A 20,678-nucleotide genomic window follows, 5' to 3' on the forward strand; every position below is an offset into this window, starting at 1 on the left:
GGGAGATATGGCCAGACTACCCCAAGCATAACTTATCTTTAAGCCAGTGTGACAATCAGAAGCAACAGCACAATCAGAATCCCCCGTGGCTCCTCCATTAATGTGACACTTTGCCTACAGTGACTTCAGCAGCCATGGAAAATTGCACTGAGGTTTGTATGGTATTTCATACAAACTGTGGGAGCAATACTGAAGGTCAGAGCAAGAGCACTGCATCTGCCTGAAGTTTTACCTGTAGCAGCCGAAGCAGCCAAGAAGTTTGTCCAGAAAAGTTTGAAGAAAGCTGCAAGGGATGGAAGAGATCTCCGGAGGTACTGGAGCAGACTTTAAGCAAGGTGAGGTGTGTATGGCAATAAACCTACAGCTCAAATATCGCTCACAGGCATAAGCACTCAGCTCCTCTTTCCTCTCCATTAAATCACATTTCCCTCCCACAGATGAGAGCTGTCGGGAGAGCTCTGCGCCAGCCAGAGGAACAGACTGAGATGAGCAGGGAAAGATAAATTGAAAACTGAGAAAGAGGAGGATGCTCAAGATAGCAAAGCAGCAGCTCTGCAGGGCAAACAGAGAAGAGAAACTGTGTTCAAAAAGGAGATTTAGAGAACTGGGTGGCAAATGTCTAGTCACCAGGGTTTGGGACCGCAGATTTCCTAATGAAGGAAGCAATAAGACAACTCATTTTTTACCTATACTAGCCTTGCTTCTGGGGTGACTAGTTCCCTTCCCCTGAAGCCTCTGGCTTCCTCAACCTTGAAAACTACAGTGTTCTCTGGGCTTCATTTCTCATCCATAAATTAGGGTAATGATGCCATGTCTAACTCCTGGGTTCTTCATGCAAGCAATACTTTCACCATTGTGACAAACTATGCAAATATCATTTACATTAGCACAGAGGATACCAATACAGTCACAACAACAGGCAGTTCTGGTTTTAGTATCTTCCAGAAGAAATTAAGTCATTTGATACTGAGAATCAAGCACTTCTTTCTTTTCCTTCTTATTCAGACTAAGATAGTCAAATGACTTCAAATCTGTGCCAACAGAAGAGTTCTCATAGGTTAGGGGGAAAAAAAGTAAATATCCTTAACTGACCAAATTTTCATCCTAAATTCTCAAGTATCTTATTTTTCAGCGCAGGTGATGAGACACATCAGCTGTGTCAGGTCATGTACCAGGAGATGGGTGTCAGTGCCAGTCACAGCGAGCCAACCACAGACCTACAGGGACTCCCCTTTGTGGCAGTCAGAAGCTCCCAGGGAGATTATTCAGTCAGAACCTCCTACACCTCCTGCCACCAGCCCATATTCTGCCTCCTCTCAGTCCCCAAAGGCATTTGCTGGTGCCAGCCCAGACAGAACCAGACCTGCTCCTGTTTGCTCTGCCCTGAGAGGTGGAACCGCAAGTCATTGCCACTCCATGCACAGTGGCCAGCACCATTGTACCCAGATGAGGCACTGCAGCAGCAGAACCGTGGCTTGCACCTGAATTGGCATCTTCAGTTGCTAACCCCAGTCTTACCTGTCTTTCATGAACTTTATGATTTGTTCTCCTCTCGGTTTTGCTGAGTTTGGTTTCACATATTGATAGATGTTCATAAAATATTGTGTTAATATCAATTACTTCAGAGACTGCAGAGGCATGTGAACTAAAAGATATAAGGAAAAAGGCCTAGAGCAAATGCCTATTGAGTCTGGGATCAGTTTTGTCAGCAACTGGTATCTTAACTAGTGATATTCAATTCAAACCAGTCTCAACTGAAATGAGAGAGATGCTCTCTAACTACAAATGACACTAGAAACTACACCAGCAACAGCATTACAAAGTCTCCCATCCTGCCAGTGTTCTAAAAGTGCTCTTGTCCCACACAAATTCTGATTTTGCTATATGGGGTTGCATGTAAAAGGGAGAGTTGGTGACAGATTGAGAGTACTGGAAATAGAAGTCACCTAGTTTCCTAGTACTTCTGTTACATAGTTTCTTCCTTTAAGAAAAACAAAAACAAACAAACAAAAACAAACAAACAAAAACACAAAAAAGAGGGAAAAAGAGAAAAATGAGAAAAAAAAGGGAAAAAAAGAACAAAAAAGAAAAAAAGACTTGTTCATGAATACCATAGGTCTAAGAAACAGGAATATGCAATGCCCATTGCCTCTCTGCTTTAAAACTGTTCATCCAGTTTAACCCAGAAGGGTCTTCACACACCATTTGAAACAACTCGTATGAGTCTTTACAGTAGATAATTCTTGTCTTTTAAAGAGGGAAGTAAATTAAACTCTGAACCCTAATCATGTTATTAGCCCTGCCTGACACCATAAATCACTGATGTAGCGTTTTGTTCGTGCCCATAAATTACTGACACTGTGTCCTCCTGCAGAAGATTCCTTCTCCTTAAGAGCATATTAATACATTTGCACCCCCTCTCCTTTCTAAACACACTGGCTCACATGGCCAGCTTTCCTAGTGCTCTAGGCACTGATTTCAGGTTTCATAATCAATTATATCATTTTGCTTCGCAGCAGTAATTTGATTACTGCTTTTGGGTGTGACAGGCATTTGTGACCATTTCTGCCCATCTTCACCTGAAATTGCTAATCTTCCTTCCTTCCCTCCTCCCTGCAAAACCTGTGCAAAATTGATAAAATAACATCAATAAATCAAGGCACTTGCATTTTCCCTGAAGTGACTGTATTTCAGATTTCTTCTCTGAAACACAAACAAGGACATAGTTCATCTAGCTCAACAGCATGACCAAAAGCAGTATAAAATGATGATGATGTTTTGTGGCAGTTATTGCCAGTTTTGTTAATATGACTGACTGCTTTTCCTGTGCAAGCTGTCTCTTCTAGATTACCTTATCTTTGAAATAATCACCACTACCACCTAACATTTAATAATAATTTACTCCACAGCAATTGGTATGACAGAGCCCACATCGGCAGAAACAAAACTGCAACATTCAAGGAAAAAAAAAATAATTCACATTTGTTTCTGCCAAGTTCAGAATCCCTGTTGACCAACCTGTACACTGCACTGTTGAAATATGGTACATTTAGAACTGTTCATATGCAGCATCGAAGGAAAGAAGTTCAAACAGAAGCTGCCTCCTTCTTCCCACTAATTTCAGAAGTTTTAATGAGAGTGAGAAAAGGAGGGAAGAAATCTGTGTATTAATGGGCTGCAGAAAGATGCATGCCTATCCCTGAATCTGGCTGATTTCATCAACCACACTGTTTCTTAAGGACACTTAAATCCACTTACATTTCCACAAACATCTGGAGAGGCTCTAAGAGGGATGTGGCCCGATAGCATCTACTGGGTTTTCTTTCAGGGCAAGTGGGTTTTTTTCAAGGTTAAGCCACTGATTACTTTCTTCCTCAAGCCCCCATTAATACAAAGCCTTCCAAAGGCAGGCTGGGGATCACACACACATTCTCTTAGCAGGGTCGAGTAAAACAGATCTTTTATTTTTCCCCTCACCCATAATTTTTGGGGACAATAAAATATTGCATGTGTGATACACAGATTTAGATCATGGAAGCCTAGAGTAAATGGCTTAATTCAAAAGTAATATTTTCATTAAGTACACAATTCAATATTTTTTCTCCTAACTGCTTTTTTTAAGATATTTAAAAGTAAGTTGTGACCCCAGATTCCATAAAATATTCTGTTTTCCCTTGACTATCTCACAGCAATCTAATATTTTCTGTTGGAAAACCACAGAGACGTAAAAATTTTCATTAAACTTTTATCTGGAAATATGATGCAATGTGCTAATTTACAACTGCATAACAGAAAGTCCATACCTGAGCCAAAAGTAAATGGAGCAGAATGAAAGAATTTTCAAGCTTAAGTCAACTGTTGAATTAGGGCAAAAACAATTGTCCAAACAGTCATATTTAACCTGTGGGAATTATTTATCCCATGAGAGAAAAACATTTCAAGAGCTTGTTTGGTAGAAGGAACCATTAGCATGAGAAACCCCCATAAGTCAGATGCATTTTTTTATGCAGAGGAGTTGTTAATCTTCTCCAGGAGTTAAAGCCCAAATGCTCACATAGGCACTTTGAAAAGGGTAAAGCAGCAGAACATAACTGAAAAAAAAATGTCTTTGAAAAGAGCAATACCTGAAATAAAGAATTCCTTCTAGTCCATTTTATTAATTCTTTCTCCTTGACATTCATATTTCTGTCATAAATTATCTGCAATTTTCTTTTCCCTCAAAATGAAACCTATGCTACTAGAAAAGCATAGTTTCCATATTCATATTCACTGCGAATTACTGAAACATCCATGTAACTTTTTTTTCTTGCAGGTTATTTTCACAGAAATTCCCTTTAACCAAGTTAGAAACAAGTTCTTTTATGATGCCACAACAGCAATTTGTTTTGCTCTTGTAGGTTCCATTTACTGAGCTAATAAAGACATTCATAAATTAAACACTAAAAGTGACTTGAAATTTAAAATTAACATTCTGACTTCAAGCTACATATATGAAGCTAACATGTTGCTTCTGCTGATATTCATGGCTGAAAAGAAATAGCAGACCTGACCTATGTCACAAAGCTGCTTTGAGGAAGTTTAGCAGAAGAGTCACTTCACATTTTGCTGCTTTCAAATAACACCTCTTTGTTCACGGTCTTTTTCACACTGAAAAGATTTTACCATTTGTCTTAAGGCCGTGTAAGGAATTTTAAAAAAATAAAAAAATAATATCTCAAAGAGTGGTTGAATAGATACTATTGTAAAAAAAAATCTATATCCACACATCCCTGTTTGCCAGCGTTACAGTTTGTGGAACAGAGAACAATTCAGTATTTCAAAGGAAGCCAATAACCATCACAAGAGCACCCATGGGTGACATTACTTAATCTGCACTTTCATCTTCCAGAGGAAAAGGGAAACTACAAGGAAAAACTATTTTCATAAAACAAGGGACTTAACAGCCAAGGAGAAAAAATGTTTTGGGTAAGTGTGAAAATTCAGGCAGTTCTGTCTTACAACCCTGATCATCCCCTTCCTCCCCTCAAAGCTGAGGAATACTTGAAAAGCAACGGAAGCTTGAGACTTTGGAAGATGCAGATCTTGGGGAACAGGATATCAAAAGGGGCCAGTGCAAAGAAGGAACTTCGTTTCTGCATCAGGCTCCCTGCGGCTCTACCTAAGCAGCAGCAATAACACAATTACATCTTCTGGAGCGTGTGCCCCACAACACACGTGACTGGAGTGCCTCCATCCCTGCAAGGAATGTTAGAGCAGTTTGTTACTTCTCATCCTCCTCTTTCATCATTTTAAAGCTTTGAACAGTGAGCAGTAATAGGCTGCTGAAGAGAGCTACCAACACCAAGAGGCAGAGAGTATCTGCAACAGCTGATACGCGGCACACAAAGACAGCGTGCAAGGGATTTCCAGGGGAGGAGAAGCAGAAGGAATTGCAGGCACTTCATCCTACAAGCATCAACAAATCCCACAGACAGACTGCAATTACGTGAAATTGTTTTGCAAAGGGAAATACAAGAGGAACAGAAGTTACCTGCGATTTTAGAGTTCTCACTGAAATGCGACCTACATTTTTGGGAGACCAAGGAGAAGGGACATTATTTATGTCAATTTGGAGGACACGGGGAAATCAAGAAGGGAAGGGAGGAGGATTCTCTTCTGCCACTTTCAAGACCAGACAAGTGGCTTAGCTAAATAAAGGTCTTCACAAGTATACAGATAATAATTTAAAACTTTATAAGCAAAATATGCATTCCACTGGCAAAGCTGCAAAACTTGTCTGGAGATTACACACGATGCTCTAACCACACTGGCTCCTCAAAGCTGACCCATAAAAGCAAAAGCAATGACTGAGAGATGCAATAAAAGTTTCTGACGTGCTTTTTGGGGAACCAGCCACTGATTTGTATTTGGAACCCGTTCCAAACTGTGCAGAGAATCCTGTAGAATAAACAGCCTTTTGCTCAGCTGCCAACACACCAGCTCGAAAGCTCGACGAGGTGACTTCAGACAGAAACAAAAAGCCTCTGTGTTTCTACCTACTACAGCTTGCACTAAATTCCCCTCTTCTGACACAGAGGATCTCGGTGCCAGGGAGCACCAATGAATTCACAAGGGCAAAGGCTCACATCTGCTGCTTCGCTTTGAAATCCTTCCTCGCTTTTACAAACCTAACTGAAAAGGAAGCCGGAGCCCAGTGCCACATGGAGGACCCCACTGACAGCACTGTGGCCACACAGCACAAGCCTGGAGACCTGTATCTCTGGACAGCTCTAGGTTTTGAAGCATTGTTTCCCATATGTGGTTACATTGCTGATTCAAGACCTGAGTTGCCAGGAATCTCTCTTGTTGGTTGGTGCACAGCTGGTGGGATAAGAAGGTCCAAGCTGCCTCCAAATGTTAATCAGGAAAATAGGAAGAAGTAATGGTCTAATAAAGCTATCACGATCCCAGCTATGGGGGCAAAAACTGGAATACATTTATTGAACACACAAACCACTATTTAAGGGTCTGGGGAGCTTAACATGCTAATAAGGAGGCAGGGTTATGTCAAATAGGGGAATCCACAATCTATTAGCATTTCCAGTAACAGGGGTGACATAAGGGGAAAAATGGATTTACATTTCTCAGATACAGTATTTACATTTTGGGGGAAAAAGTTTGATATTTCCAGTAAGCAGGGTTATATTGGGGAAGTGTGATCAGCTTTACCCGAAAGAAGGATTTACACAGGGAGGGAGAAAACAATGGGATATATGATAGCATCATGCAAAGTCTCTCTACATCCTGCTGGGGGAGATCAGGACAATGCATCTTGTCTGGTCTTTTAGATGGTGTTTTTTTCCCCAGCCCCTGTGGCCCAAGGTTTCCTGTTTAATCCTAGCAGTTCCTTTTCTGTTGGTATCCGAATCTCAGACTGCAACAATGGGTCCTTCCACAATCCACAAACACAGAATCATATGAACCCTAGAATGGTCTGGGTTAGTAGGGACCATAAAGATCATCTGGTTACAAACCACCTGCCATGGGCAGAGAATCCTTTCACTAGACCAGGCTGCTCAGAGCTCCATCCAGCTTGGCCTTGAACACTCTGGCATTGGACAACATGCTGATTTTCTTATTGGAAAGGAGATTAAAGACAAAACTGTTGCCTGTGTAGGTCTGTCCAGACATTTCTGACAGAAATGTGTTTCAGCCTTGGTCATTGCTTCAACAAACTAAGCACCAGCCTTTACAGCTGAGAGCTCGTCCTTCTCCACAGACTGCTGAGGAGCTCCCTCTGAAATTTAACCATCAATTGTAAGGTCTCCCCTCTGCACCCAGAATTCAGGACCAGAAAAGCTTAGTTAGCCAATAAAACACTACCTGTGAGCAAACACAACAGCCTTTCGGCTGTGACAGAAAACCAGATACAGGGTAATTCTTGTCTTTATTCACACATCCTAGACTAACTGCAGTGATTTCAAACACCTGCCTGCTTTTCTCTGCAATGCATACCATATCATTACCCCCCAAGAGGCCACTTTACACTTTGCTCTCCTGCCTCCTCATTCCTGCTTTGTTGTATAAAGTTATATGGAAAATAATACCTAAGTGGCTCCGCATCCTGCAGGGAAGTTGCTTAAAACATCACTCAGTTTTTCTGAAAATTTTCATGCCACTGCAAACAAAAAAAAAAAGTCAGTCGTTATACCTCAAACTTGACAGCTTTTTTCGGCATGAAAACCATAAATTAAGTAAAAAATATTTATTTATTCAAATGCATGGGTTTGCTCTCCACTAAAACACTTCTGACAGTTGCAAAGATGACAGTAACCTGTGATACCTGCTCTGCATCACCCTTGTGGCTGTCTTGTTATTTCAGGAGACCCAAAAGGTACCCTCTGAAAAATCAAATCACTCTGTCCTAATTAGAATCTTCTGAAGACAAACTTCAATTGGGATGTACACTTCCCACACATTAAATACTAATTCAGAAAGCAGGAAGCCCTTCTCACTATGTCCTTCAGATGAGAGGTTGCAGGCTTAAAAACACCAGGTTTAAAACTCAAGCTGAAAACTCTGCTGTTTAATAATGAAACACAGCAGTTGCATTTGAGATGTTAGAGTTTCTCTAGTAATAAATAAAACCCTGACTGCAGCAAGACAGGTTTTGAGAAGCTTGCTCAGTCACCAAGTTTTACAGAACAGGAATTTGCCCTCTTGATGCAAATGTGGAGGTGATAAACACTTTTTCCTCACATAGCTGCTATTACAGGAAGGGGGTATAACTGCATTAAAGCCATCACACTCCATTTCCAGGCATGACACTGTCTTCTAGTGAAGAAGACTGGTGATCAAACACACAGTTTGTGAGCAATCAGGTCAAAATACCTCAAGTACCACATTGTCCCCCATGCTCATCTTTGTTGCTACAGGAATATTAACTGGGCTGATTTAGCTTTTCTGAGCAAACTCTCAGCACTTAAAAACATCTCACAGTCAAGGTCATTCCAAATAATGCAAGTGTCACTGTTGGACAAGCAGAAATGGATGGAGAGGAAATGAGCCCTCCAGAGCTTATTATTCCTCTCTGATCATCAAATGCTGTGCATAATGCTAATCTAACCATTTTTATGGATGTGAGATAGTTTAATGTCCATTCTTCCTGGGCAAGGAAGGGATTAACAGCAGCCAAAACATAAATTTAAGGACTATTAATAACTTCACTTCCAAAGGTAGTTAGTATTTTCGTTTGTGGCGAAAATTCAGTTGCTTTGTACACTTTTCTGCAAAAACAGAACTTGCCTGCAGTAGGCTAGGAATTCGATATGACCCCATTTGAGCTTCTAAATTATTGATGCAAACTTTTCAGGGCAGGTATCCAATGATTCAGGATTAACAATCTGACATTATTTTTGCCTGTATGCTTCCAAAAGCCAAAACACACTTTGGAATTTTCTGGCAGCATGTGTGGTTTAGGCAGTAAAGCACCGTGCCCAAAAACAAACACCATCAGCAGTTAAATCACATAAGTGCTTCCTGGAAAACACTTGAACTCTCGATTTTTACCTACTTATAGGTTTGTCACTTTCCTTTAAGTCTCACAATAAAAGTACTGGTTCATCTCACAAGGACAATTTATTTTTTACCTTCTGTACAAGGTAAAAAATGCTAACACGTATTTTTATTTAACTAAATATAATCTATTAGCAACAAAACATAAGACCTCTTTGAACAATTTGTGTTGCTTCTAGCAGTGTGCAGCTGAAGTAATCCAAATTACTGCTACTTTCTGACATGATGTAAATTGGCATAATTCTACTGAGGTCCTATTGACCTACACCAATGGGTTTTGTGGCTGGCTGAGCCACATAATTTCAAGCTCTCAAAAATATATTTGGTATACCTCACTTGAATAACATCAGAGGCCAACTATTGTCATCTGAGCAGCATATCCCCTCCCAGTCCTCTCTCCCTGCCTACCAGACAATGCCAGCACCAGACGGTTCCCTCCAGACACCTAAGCCATGTTTCAGGGAAGCAATAAGTACTTAATTAAGGGCTTTAATCACTTAAAAGTTGCTAGTGAAGTTGGAAAGGAGGAAGCCATTTAAGTCCCTCTCTTAAATGTAATCAACCTGCGATGTTCTACTTTTGACTAGAACAATTGCAAAGGTAGGACTTGAATTGTCATTTCAAGTCTGCTCCTCTCCTGATGCCTCAGAGCATTCTAGCTGAATTACTGTTGTTTACTCTTTAACTTTTAGCTGAAAGGTATGGCCCTGAAATATAATCAATGCTCACTTCTGAAACCCTACGATTTTAATTACCATTTCCAGACACCCTCTATCACATGTTTTATGTACAATCAATGCTGACACATAAAAGGAAAGCACTCTCACATTTTGGAATACAAGAAGTTTGTTCTTTGAGAAGAAAACAATCAATTACTGATCATCTAACTACCTCTGTGTGCATATCTATCGCTCTTCTGTTATTGCAGATTAGACATGATTATGTCCCAAGAAAGCAAAAATGCTATAAAATTCCACTTCTGATTTGTTTAGTATAAGAATTTATTTATGTTCTTACTTCTGGTGATAGGATTTATTTTTTTTAAATCTACACAAAGCATTGTTTCCTGTATAGGGGAATAATTAAATTTCGTAACACAAAAATTTGATCCCTGTGTTTTGACACTGCTTCCTTCCAAATCATTCTTAATATGCTGAGATCCGAATGCGTGTTGAGACATCAAGATACCATTGTGTGAGAGTTGTCATGTACTGAAAGAAAGCTCCTCATATATGTTCTCTTGTTTTAACATGTTGTAGGAGGCCATTCCATAAGTGGCTTGTCATTCCCAGATTTTGGGCGTCAACGTTTCTTTTTGTCCTGTCAGGGGTGGGGGATCAGCCTGTAATTTTTTCAAAGATGCATTATAAAGTGTCAGTAAGAAAATTACTGGCTTTAAACAGGCAAGGACAATGCTTTCCTTATTAGCACACATAAATAAGAGGCGCAAAAAGCCTCTTGACAGACACTTAGAGAAAAGATGTGCCAGAACATCCACGTTCCTTAGTTCAAATGGAATAGGTTGATAGAATGCTTAAAAAAAAAAAAAAAAAAAAAAAGCCTACCTTAAATTTCTGTTCAAAATCCTTAGCTAAGGTAGGTAAGGTAGGAGTACTTTTAAGTAAGTTGGTGTATCAGGTGCATCTAGCTCAGCCAACCTGCTGAAATCAATAGCATTTACACTGGCCACTCAAAGGTTATGAGCTAATAGGTGTATATTTGGGGCTAGAGACTTGAACATAGTAAGAACAAGCTCAGATTCTTCTTACTCCTCCTTCAAAGGACCTAAAAATGCTCATCATATGCACACACGCCTCTGACAGCACGATAAAGAACAGCAACCCCCCAGTCACATGCAAACCAGAGATTTGGACAAATGGCAGCTAAACTTAAAAACAGAAGGGATGTGTAAGGATATACATCCTATGAAACACTAAATTGAGCACAAAAGTTGCATAAATCTTATTACTTTAAAAAATCAGGTCACAAATGTCATTTTTTTCTCAGAAACAAGGACTGCAGCATGGAATTAACTGATAGGCAACTCAGGGTTACAAAAGGTGGGTGAGAGAGCTCTGCTTATGCTAAAATCTTTTGAGACATTTCTACAGTCAATGAACCTTCAGGGATCCAAGTTACTTCCATCTTCACAACTGAAGCTGTAGATACAGCCACCAATATCCCCACAGCTAATCAGTTTAGGAATTTAGGAACTTCTCTCTGAGTGCCAACAAGGCAGACAAAAGTCATCTTGCTTCTCCTGCTGAAGTTATTCACTACACACCTTGAGCTTTACTGAACTCATTTATTCATCTTAAAGAAAAACTGTCATTACATGCAGGTCTGGAGGAAAGTGGCAACCACAGCAGCCTGTCTTGGCTGTGCAGTAATATTCCACTCCTTACCTTCTCTTGCTACAGCAGTGAACCTTGCATGTTAATCCCTAGAATCCTCCTTATTTAATAAATGCATTAAAGTTTATTGATTTTTAGTGACTATGAAAGGTCAAGTCAAAACAAAGCAGGAACATTTTCTAATGCACAGGGCTGTAAAGAGGAAAAAGATTCATAATGAGAGTAAGTGGTTACTGTGCAGATTGAAGAGAGACTTCAACCAGTCAAGTTCATCTGTAGTTGCATGGATGTAAGCAGATAATAATTCCACTTGGGCCAAAACTTTAGGCAATACTCCCTGTGGTCTTATCCTGAATTTATATTTGTGTGCCCTTGAGACAAATTTTAATCTCAAAACCTCAGACATTATCAGTATTTGTTTAAAGGCCAGGAGAAGCTTTTCTAATCTTTCATTGGGACCTCCTGTTCTATACAGACTAAAAGACAGCAGCCAAAAACTTCACCAGTCACCTCACAGGGGAAGGAGAAGAGCCAATGTCCCTCTACATACTCAGGGTATTCCAGGTCAAAAGAGGCAATGGGTAGGCAAATGAGAAGCAAGCATATTCTTCATTTTTAATATCTGTGATATGAGATCTCTCATGCAAAGTAAATTACTGAACAGTCACATTTTCTTTTTCCAGACCTTCTCATTCTACCCAAACCTATCCACAATGAAAAATGATGCTGTGATTAGAGGCATGCTTAATTACTTTTCAGCAATAAAAGTTTATGAACCCAAATTTTATCCTAGCCTGTGTATTGTCTTATTTATTTTTATATTGTCATAAATATGCAAAGCCATTAAGATGATTATTAATTGCAGCAGAATACAATTAGGTGGCTTTCTACAACAGAAGCCTTTGAAACTGTATTGTGTATTCACTGCTTTTACAGCACCTGTCTTCAATTATTTAGATTTTCGAGGATCTCTGTTATCATGATATAATGAATGTTCTACTTAAGTAGCATCACTGCCTAAAAGAAAGAACACTGATCTATTACTACATTAAGCTCAGCCATGTAGTGAGTTGTGTCATATTATAAAACCTTCTCAAAATTGATTACCTGTAGAGCCTTACACTGTTCACAATGTTAGCAAGTCACACACTTTTTGGACACAAATTATCATCTTTCCCTTTCCCCAAATAATTTCTCTTTAATATTTTCATAGACTTTTACACCATTGCTACTTAATTTCCAAGTTAATATATTTTAAAACATTCTGATCCAAGTCTCCCATGCAGACTGGATGGAAACAGTTACGTTGTGCCTGCAGCAGGGAGAGACCGTTTATAAGATTATAGACATTGCACACTATAAAACAACAAAAATCTAGTTAGCAGAGTGCCTTTTCAGGAGTTACTCCTACAGAAAGGAAAACTCCTTTTGAAGGTCAGCAGCCTGACCTCACTGATGTTTACTGCACTGACATCCCCAGTAGCCACTTACCAAAGTGAGACGCTGAAACCATCCTGTAAGTGGTGGCAGTCTTCATAGAGGGCAGTATATTGTTACAGCTTGCAAGAACTGACATTAACTTTTACCCTAAGTGGTAGATTTTTACCTCCAAAATGATCATTTGCTTTTGATTGCATGCCCTTAAATCATTTTAGTCCACCCTGACCTCACTCCCGTTCCGTGCTCCTCTCTGCCACACGCTCCCGCAGGTGTCAGTGCCCGTTCCCCCCTTACAAGCCTATTAGGAGAACTGAAATACCAATTTAGAAATATTTTACCCAATTATCCTGTTATCCTCTTCATCCAACTTGCTAATGGAGAGGCAACTCAAGGTGATGAAGAAAGCAAAAACAGAGTTACAGGGCACCACCGAGGCTGCTGACGTTAATGCTGAACAAGTCAGCACGCGGAGGCTGATGGCTCCCAGGAGGGGACTGTAAGAAAGGCAGTTGCCAGCCGTGCATCAGCCCAGCAGCAGCAGCGAGGTACACGCTATTAGCCTGCACCATTCTGCCAAAGCGACTGTGTGGGAGACATGAAATGTGGCGAGTGCTCCCAGAAATCTCCTCAAGTCTCTCTTGGGATTCGGCGGAGTTTTATTAGTTGCTGCTTTGATAACAGTAAATCCAGCTGAAGGCACTAGGCGGTGGTGAGCATTGGACTTCAAAACTTTAGAATGTGCTAAAGGGATGGTGCTGCTCCCTGCATGCAAAACACAACTCGTATTTCTTCCAGAAATTCTCACATTTTTCAGCCTCAGCTGCATACAAAACCCTTCTAAGCAGCCAACCTACCACTGGTTTTCCCTCTGTGAAAAACTGAGATGTTCCTGAAATAGTATCATGTTATACTGCAACTATCCAACCCTGATCCTACAATTCCCTCTAAGAAGGGGGGACCCTGGCACCAGTGCTCAGAGTCTACTGGCAGCATAGGAGCCACCCACAAAGGTGCAATTTCAGGATGAAGGATTTAAGGAGGTGGTTTGAGGAGCCCTGACATGTCCAGCAGGAGAGGGACTTGTAGCTGCCCTGGTGTGGTAGTTCACTCTGACTTAGGATCTAATTACGCTTTTTCCTTGTTGTTCAGTCAAAATATAAGATACAGACCCACTACCTCATCTGAGACTACACTTTAAATTCAGGGTTCTATAACAGTACAAAAAAAAAAATAAATCACATTCCAGTCAACCTTTTTCTTATTAATGCACCTTGCAAAGAAGAAGAAAAGAAAAAGGAGAAAGAAATTAAACGAGAAAATTAAAGAATAAGAGAAAGAAATTCATAGTCCTATCTGATTTTCCTAAAGGTTTATTTACTCATCTGCCTCTTGTTCAGGACAAATATCTGTTCCACAGAAACTTCAGAAGAGGAAAAAAACTCATCATCCACATGGGACAGTCACACGTGCCAGCTACACCGCACAACCTATTTCTAGAAGGTATCCAGAGCTACTGAAAAGGAGGAGGTGCAAGATGATGGAAAGGTGTCAGCGCTGTTTCTATCTGTGTAAGGCTGAGAAAAGGGCTGGAGCTGACACCAGCAAACAACCTCCTTACTTTGATCTCTTTAACCACTGATTTACAGCACGGGAGCAGCACCCACCACACCACCCTACTTGTTTCCAGTCATTATCCCATCAAGCTGGAGCTCATCCAGCCAAAATGCATGACATGAATAAAAGCAGTGATTAGCTAACAGGAGCTAAGTGAATTATCAGACAGCATCCCTACTGTAACTGCTATTTTTTTGCCACGTAATACCAAGATACCAAATTTACTTTCCAATTTTATTTAATTCAATTCAAAATTAATACGGCAATTAACTACAAAATTGACAACTATGTTTTACTAGCAGCCAAGGTTTTAATTAAAAGAACTTAACACAAAGCTCTCAAAATACTTTGAGAAATAAAGATCTATTAAGAGGTTAATGTGCTAAAACTTTTCACGTTGGCATAAGAAAATGTATTAGGAAAGAACTAAGCTGAAACTGAATGTTTTAATCAGATCCTAGTGACATCATTTTTACAGAAGCAATTTGGAAAATCAGAGAGATTAAAGCTGAGATCCATTAGTAAGATGGCAAGTGAATATAAACATAATTTTTGCAATTTCTGCTGATTCAATTTTAAAAACCTACAAGATTAAAACTAAGACCTATTTAAAAGATGGCAAGCGAGCACAAACTTATTACTCCTCAGACCACAGAACTTTTATATGAAAATAATCAATGAGAAATCACATTAAAGCTACTTTTCACATTCATCAGGTTATTTGCTAAAGAAGCTAACAAAGTTAAACCCCTCCTGATATAAATATAACATTTTCCAGATCACAAAAAACTACATTCCAAGGTATCAGTCAAAATCCAGAATCAAACTTGCAACGCAAATCAACAAAATATTATTAAATTAGACCCAAATATGGAACAAGAGGCTCTGTCCTGGGTTCTGGCTGTTCTGTACCCCGGCAGGTCAAGATGCTGCTGGGAAATCAGCCAGACCGATTACTGTTATAAGAGATCTTTTATTTGGCTCTTCAAACTACTGATGTCAGCTCCTCTCGATTTTAAAAGAACATGTTACATTACAAATAAGAGCACAAACTGAAGGATTATAAGTAGGAATAAAGAAGAAATAAACCTATTACTCTAGTAGGCATCCACACAAATATTTTCACTAGGGTATATTAGATGATATAAAGCAAGATTAAGCTGGGTACCTTCCTTCAGGGTCATCAGCAGAGGATGGGAATGGGCCACAGAGGTATCAAGTTCAGGTTCTCCTCCTGCCCATCAGCCACAGCCAACAGTGCAATAATCCCTAATCAAGACCCAAAACCCACACACAGCTGCTGCTTCCCCTTGGCTCTGGCACAGAGCAAAAGCTGTGGGGAGCCTTAACAGCCAGATCCAGCTCACCTCAGAAAGGTACACCACCTAACACCTAAGGTAAATTAAGGAACATAATCCTGACCTCTCGGCAACCGAAGGAAAGCAGCTGCTTTAGGCCCCAGACCAGCAATCATATCCCCACTGGTGGAGCCCAAAGACTACAGCAGCACCTGAGCAACCTTCCTAGTGCTCAGGGATCCTTCTGCTTGCTTCGGATTGCAGCAGCAGTTTGTAATGAGAGCATATTCTGCAGTTTATAAAGTGTCTGATACTTCCATTGCTCCGTCCCCTCCAGCCTGAGATGGGGAATTTTATTTTTCTGTGATTCTAATAGCACTGAATTAAGACACAGGTTCTGGCTGGCAGCCCTGAGTGACCTTTTTAAAGGCCCGAAATAGATTTAAACTCAAAGTCCCTGGCAAAGGAAGCCTGGCAGGCTGCTTTTACGTGGCCAAACAAGGCTGAGTCGCAGCAACACTCCCCCACAGACCAGATAGGATGAAAAGGGCAAGTCTCTTAAAATATGGTTCTGACTTTGAAATTCAGATGACAGGGCTTCTGTACATACGGTACCTGACAGCTCTCTAACACAGCAGCTCTGGTCACCCCTTGAAAAAAATTAAAGTTTCCATAAAGACAAGCCTTTCCAGTTCTGCCTTCGTAACTTCGCTGAAAGGGTCCGTGGGTTCCAGCAAACAGACCCTTTAGAGGGAGCAGACAGATTGAAGCAGACATGGCAACTCCTGCAGCCTTGAGCTACCAAAGTGCATTTTCTCCTCCTTTTTTAAGTTTAAATTCCGTAATTAAATACAACACATCACATTCAACCATGAAGCAAATAGCACTCAGAACATATCGTTGAGCATAGAATAACTAGTTATAAAAAAATCAGCTCCTCAGAAAAATAACACAACGAGGTTAGTCAACTTTTTTTAAAAGTTGATAGGAGAGAGGGATGATAATTTCCCAATTTAAATATTATTATTCAAATTAAACTTGAAAATCCTGCAAATACACTGCCCCATGTAGCAGTGTAAGCAGTGACCAGCACAGGTTTCACAATGCAGTACTGTGCCCATCAGACCTCCACGTGGCATTCCACCTCTTCTCCATCACTACTCCACTTCTACTCCATCACTCATCCTCTGCTCCACTGCTGCAAATGCACAGCTATTTACTGAGCATAAAATATTCAGGGGAACATAAAACATCTAAGTGAATCACTGCATTGTGCAGCCCTGTGCAAAACGCCTCCAGGGATTTCTCATCTTCTGACTGTCACTTTAAACCATGGATGGAAAAGCAAGAAGGCCAACAAGAAGGCCAAGAAAGTCATAGGCAGTTGTTGAAATGAGCACGATGGTGCTCCTCTCCAAACACAGACTGCAGGAGCGGGGCAGTCACCACAGCAGGGACTGTTCCTCTCCACAACTTTGACTGTAGCAATTACGTTCAGACACGTGGAAAATTAGCACAGCTATTTCACAGACCAAGGCATCCTGGAGCTGAACTGGAAAACTACTATGCAATAAAACAGGACATTTGTTTACCCCGAGCCTGACACCTCGCTTTTATTGTGCAATCTTCCACTTTACTAACCCAAATTGAGAGCTGGGGAAGCCCTAAAGCAATCCTGCAAGGAAACCACTTAAAAACCATCACACGCCAATAACAGAACAAATTTAATTTCATGTCAGGAAGAGATGAAAAAGGGCAAATATAATGGGAACCTATTGTTTCACACCAGCCTGTGATACTCTCAGGTGTGTCAGGGAGAGAGAACTGTGAGGCTGTGTGGGGCACTTACTGCCACTATGACACCTGAATAAAAACCCATCAATTCCAATATCACACTGTCTTGGTTATCTTTTAATTTACTGTGGTTTTTTAATCATCCCTAAATCACCATGTTATCACTTCAAAGCACAAACCTTAGTCCTTTTGTACCATACAGCAATGGTCCCTCGTGTGCCTCCCATCGTAAGTAAGGTTATTAGAGCAGCTCTTACAGCTCAGGGCCACACTGTACCAAAGTCCTGTACAAACAAGCAAAATAGTCTCTGTTCTGGACAGCTCCCCTTCTCATCATCTGCTCCTGTCCATCATCATCATGGCTGGGCTTCGCGAACGAAGATTTGGGAAGGCTCTATCCACATTTGCTACAGGCGCGCTGGTGGCTTATGAGGCCAATCCGTGACAGACAAATCCGATTGCAAAAGGCACAGCAGAAAGACTCCTTAGATGGTGTATTCTGCAATACACGGTTCTTTCTGCGTTGCCTTTTTTCCTCGAGGGTGATCCTGCGTGTGTTCTCAAAGGCATCAGCTGCGTTATAGATGGTGTGTCTCCAGGCCTCCCGATTTGAGGCCAGAGTAGACCAGTTATGGTGATCAATATGGTCAAGGCTGAGATGTTGTTTCAGGGAGTCCTTGTATCTTTTCTTCGGGGCTCCTCTCATGCGGCAGCCAGTGGCAAGTTCACCGTAAAGCAAGATCTTAGGGAGGCGGTGGTCCTTCATCCTGGAGACATGACCTGCCCAACGCAGCTGTGTTCTCATCAGCATGGCCTCAATACTTGTGATAGCTGCTTGCTCTAGAACAGATGTGTTGGTGACATAGTCTGACCAGTGGATGTTTAGAATTGTACGGAGGCAGCGTTGATGGAAGCGTTCTAAGAGACGCAGGTGGTGGCGGTAGATGACCCATGATTCAGATCCATATAAGAGAGTAGACAACACTATGGCTTTGTAAACACTGATCTTGGTGCTTTTCTTCAAGTGTTTATTACGCCATACTCTTTTATGGAGTTTTCCAAAAGCACTATATGCCTTTGCTAATCTGTTGTCTATCTCTCCGTCAATCTTACCGTCTGAGGAGATGAGGCTACCGAGGTAATTAAACTGTTGGACTGATTTGAGCTCTGATTGACCAATGGTGATGTGGGGATGATGGGGGACATCCTGAGGTGCAGGCTGATGGAGGACCTCTGTCTTCTTTAAGCTGACTTCCAGCCCAAAGAGCTCAGCAGCATCTGCAAAGCAGGATGTTAAACGCTGCAGAGCTGCTTCTGTGTGGGCAACAAGGGCGGCGTCATCAGCATAAAGCAGCTCCCGGACAAGATGGTTTAAGGTCTTAGTGTGGGCCTTCAGTCGCCTTAGATTGAAAAGACTTCCATCAGTACGGTATCGAATGTAGATACCGTCCTGATCATTGAGGTCTGCTGTGGCCCTTTGGAGCATCATGCTAAAGAAGACGGTGAATAGGGTAGGAGCGAGAACGCAGCCTTGTTTCACACCATTCTTAATTAAAAAGGGCTCAGAAAGTGTGTTGCCATATCTGACTTGGCCATGCTGATCCTCATGGAGTGAGATGATCATTTTGAGGAATTTAGGGGGACAACCTAAACGTTCCAAAATCTGCCACAGACCTTTTCTGCTCACAGTGTCAAAAGCCTTAGTGAGGTCGACAAAGGTTACATAAAGACCTTTGTTCTGTTCCCTACACTTCTCTTGCAGTTGTCTGAGGACAAATACCATGTCTGTGGTGCTCCTGTTGGCTCTGAAACCACACTGACTTTCAGGAAGGATACCTTCTGCTATAGTGGGTATTAGTCTGTTCAAGAGTATTCTTGCCAGGATTTTGCCAGCAATGGAGAGCAGAGTAATACCACGATAGTTTGAGCAGTCAGATTTAATTCCTTTCTTCTTATACAAGGTGATGATGACTGCATCACGAAGGTCAGATGGTAGTTCGCCGAGTTCCCAACAGCGCACCACGAACTCATGGAATTTGGTGTGGAGTGCAGGGCCCCCATGTTTCCAGATTTCAGGTGGAATTCCATCAATCCCAGCTGCCTTGCCAATTTTCACCTGCTGTATGGCCTTGAGGGTTTCTCCTAAAGTGGGGGCAGTATCCAATTCATACTTTACTGGTTGTTGTGTGATGGACTGAATTGCTGAGTCTTGGACTGTGCGGTTGGCACTGAAAAGAGACTGAAAGTGTTCAGACCATCGATTCAGAATGGAGGTTTTATCTGTCAGAAGTGTTTGACCATCAGCGCTGAGTAGAGGGCTTTGTACCTGGTATGTAGGCCCGTATGCTGTTTTCAAGGCCTCATAGAAGCCTTTGTGATCACCTGTATCTGCGCATAATTGAGTTTTTTCAGCTAGGTCAATCCACCATTTGTTCTGGATGTCACGGAGTTTCTGTTGGAGCTTGCTGCATGCGAGACGAAAGGCTGCTTTTCTTGCGTGACAGGATGGCAGTGCAAGGTGTGCTTGGTGGGCGGTTCTCTTCTTCCTCAACAAGTCTTGGATTTCTTGGTTGTTTTCGTCAAACCAATCCTTGTTCTTCTTGAGGGAGAACCCTAAGGATTCTTCGGAGGATTGCAGGATGCTGTTTTTAATATGATGCCAGATTGTTTCAGGAGAGGAATCTGCAGAATTTTTGGGAATGTTATCGAGCTTAGTTTGAAGGTTTGCCTGGAAACTGTCTCTTACTGTGGCTGATTGGAGATTGTTAACTTGGAGTTTTCTCCTTGGGATGCTGCCCCTTTTTGGTTTGATTTTGATCTTGAAATTGAGTTTACAGCGCACCAGCCGATGGTCTGTTTGGCATTCTGCGCTGGGCATCACGCGGGTATGGTGGACATCGCGGACATCTCTCCGTCGCACCAGGACATAATCGATGAGGTGCCAGTGCTTAGAACGGGGGTGCATCCAGGTTGTCTTCAGACTATCTTTCTGCTGAAAGATAGTATTAGTGATGGTGAGTTGTTGCTCTGCACAGAATTCTAGCAGAAGTCGACCATTATCATTGCAGTTTCCAACACCATGCTTGCCTAATACACCTTTCCAAGCTTCAAAATTCTTGCCTAC

The 20,678-nt window shown here is 41.3% G+C and overlaps 1 protein-coding gene across 8 annotated transcripts in view; it reads right to left on the reverse strand.

The window, feature by feature from the left end:
* The window catches only part of SGCD (sarcoglycan delta), a 347,493-nt gene that overhangs the window by 277,759 nt on the left and 49,056 nt on the right, over positions 1 to 20,678 (reverse strand). The window contains exon 2 of one of the 8 annotated variants that reach the window (XM_064671951.1): positions 7,587 to 7,657. The exons of 5 other annotated variants lie outside the window; for them this stretch is intronic. The gene's annotated coding sequence lies outside the window, so the exon portion shown is untranslated. Of the gene's footprint in view, positions 1 to 7,586; positions 7,658 to 15,630; positions 15,826 to 15,884; positions 16,072 to 20,678 lie in introns of those variants that run through there. 2 more of the 8 variants (XM_064671954.1, XM_064671953.1) reach the window with 2 other exon arrangements.

This window comes from Pseudopipra pipra, chromosome 15 (assembly GCF_036250125.1).
Source record: "Pseudopipra pipra isolate bDixPip1 chromosome 15, bDixPip1.hap1, whole genome shotgun sequence".
In the NCBI taxonomy this organism is placed as follows: domain Eukaryota; kingdom Metazoa; phylum Chordata; class Aves; order Passeriformes; family Pipridae; genus Pseudopipra; species Pseudopipra pipra.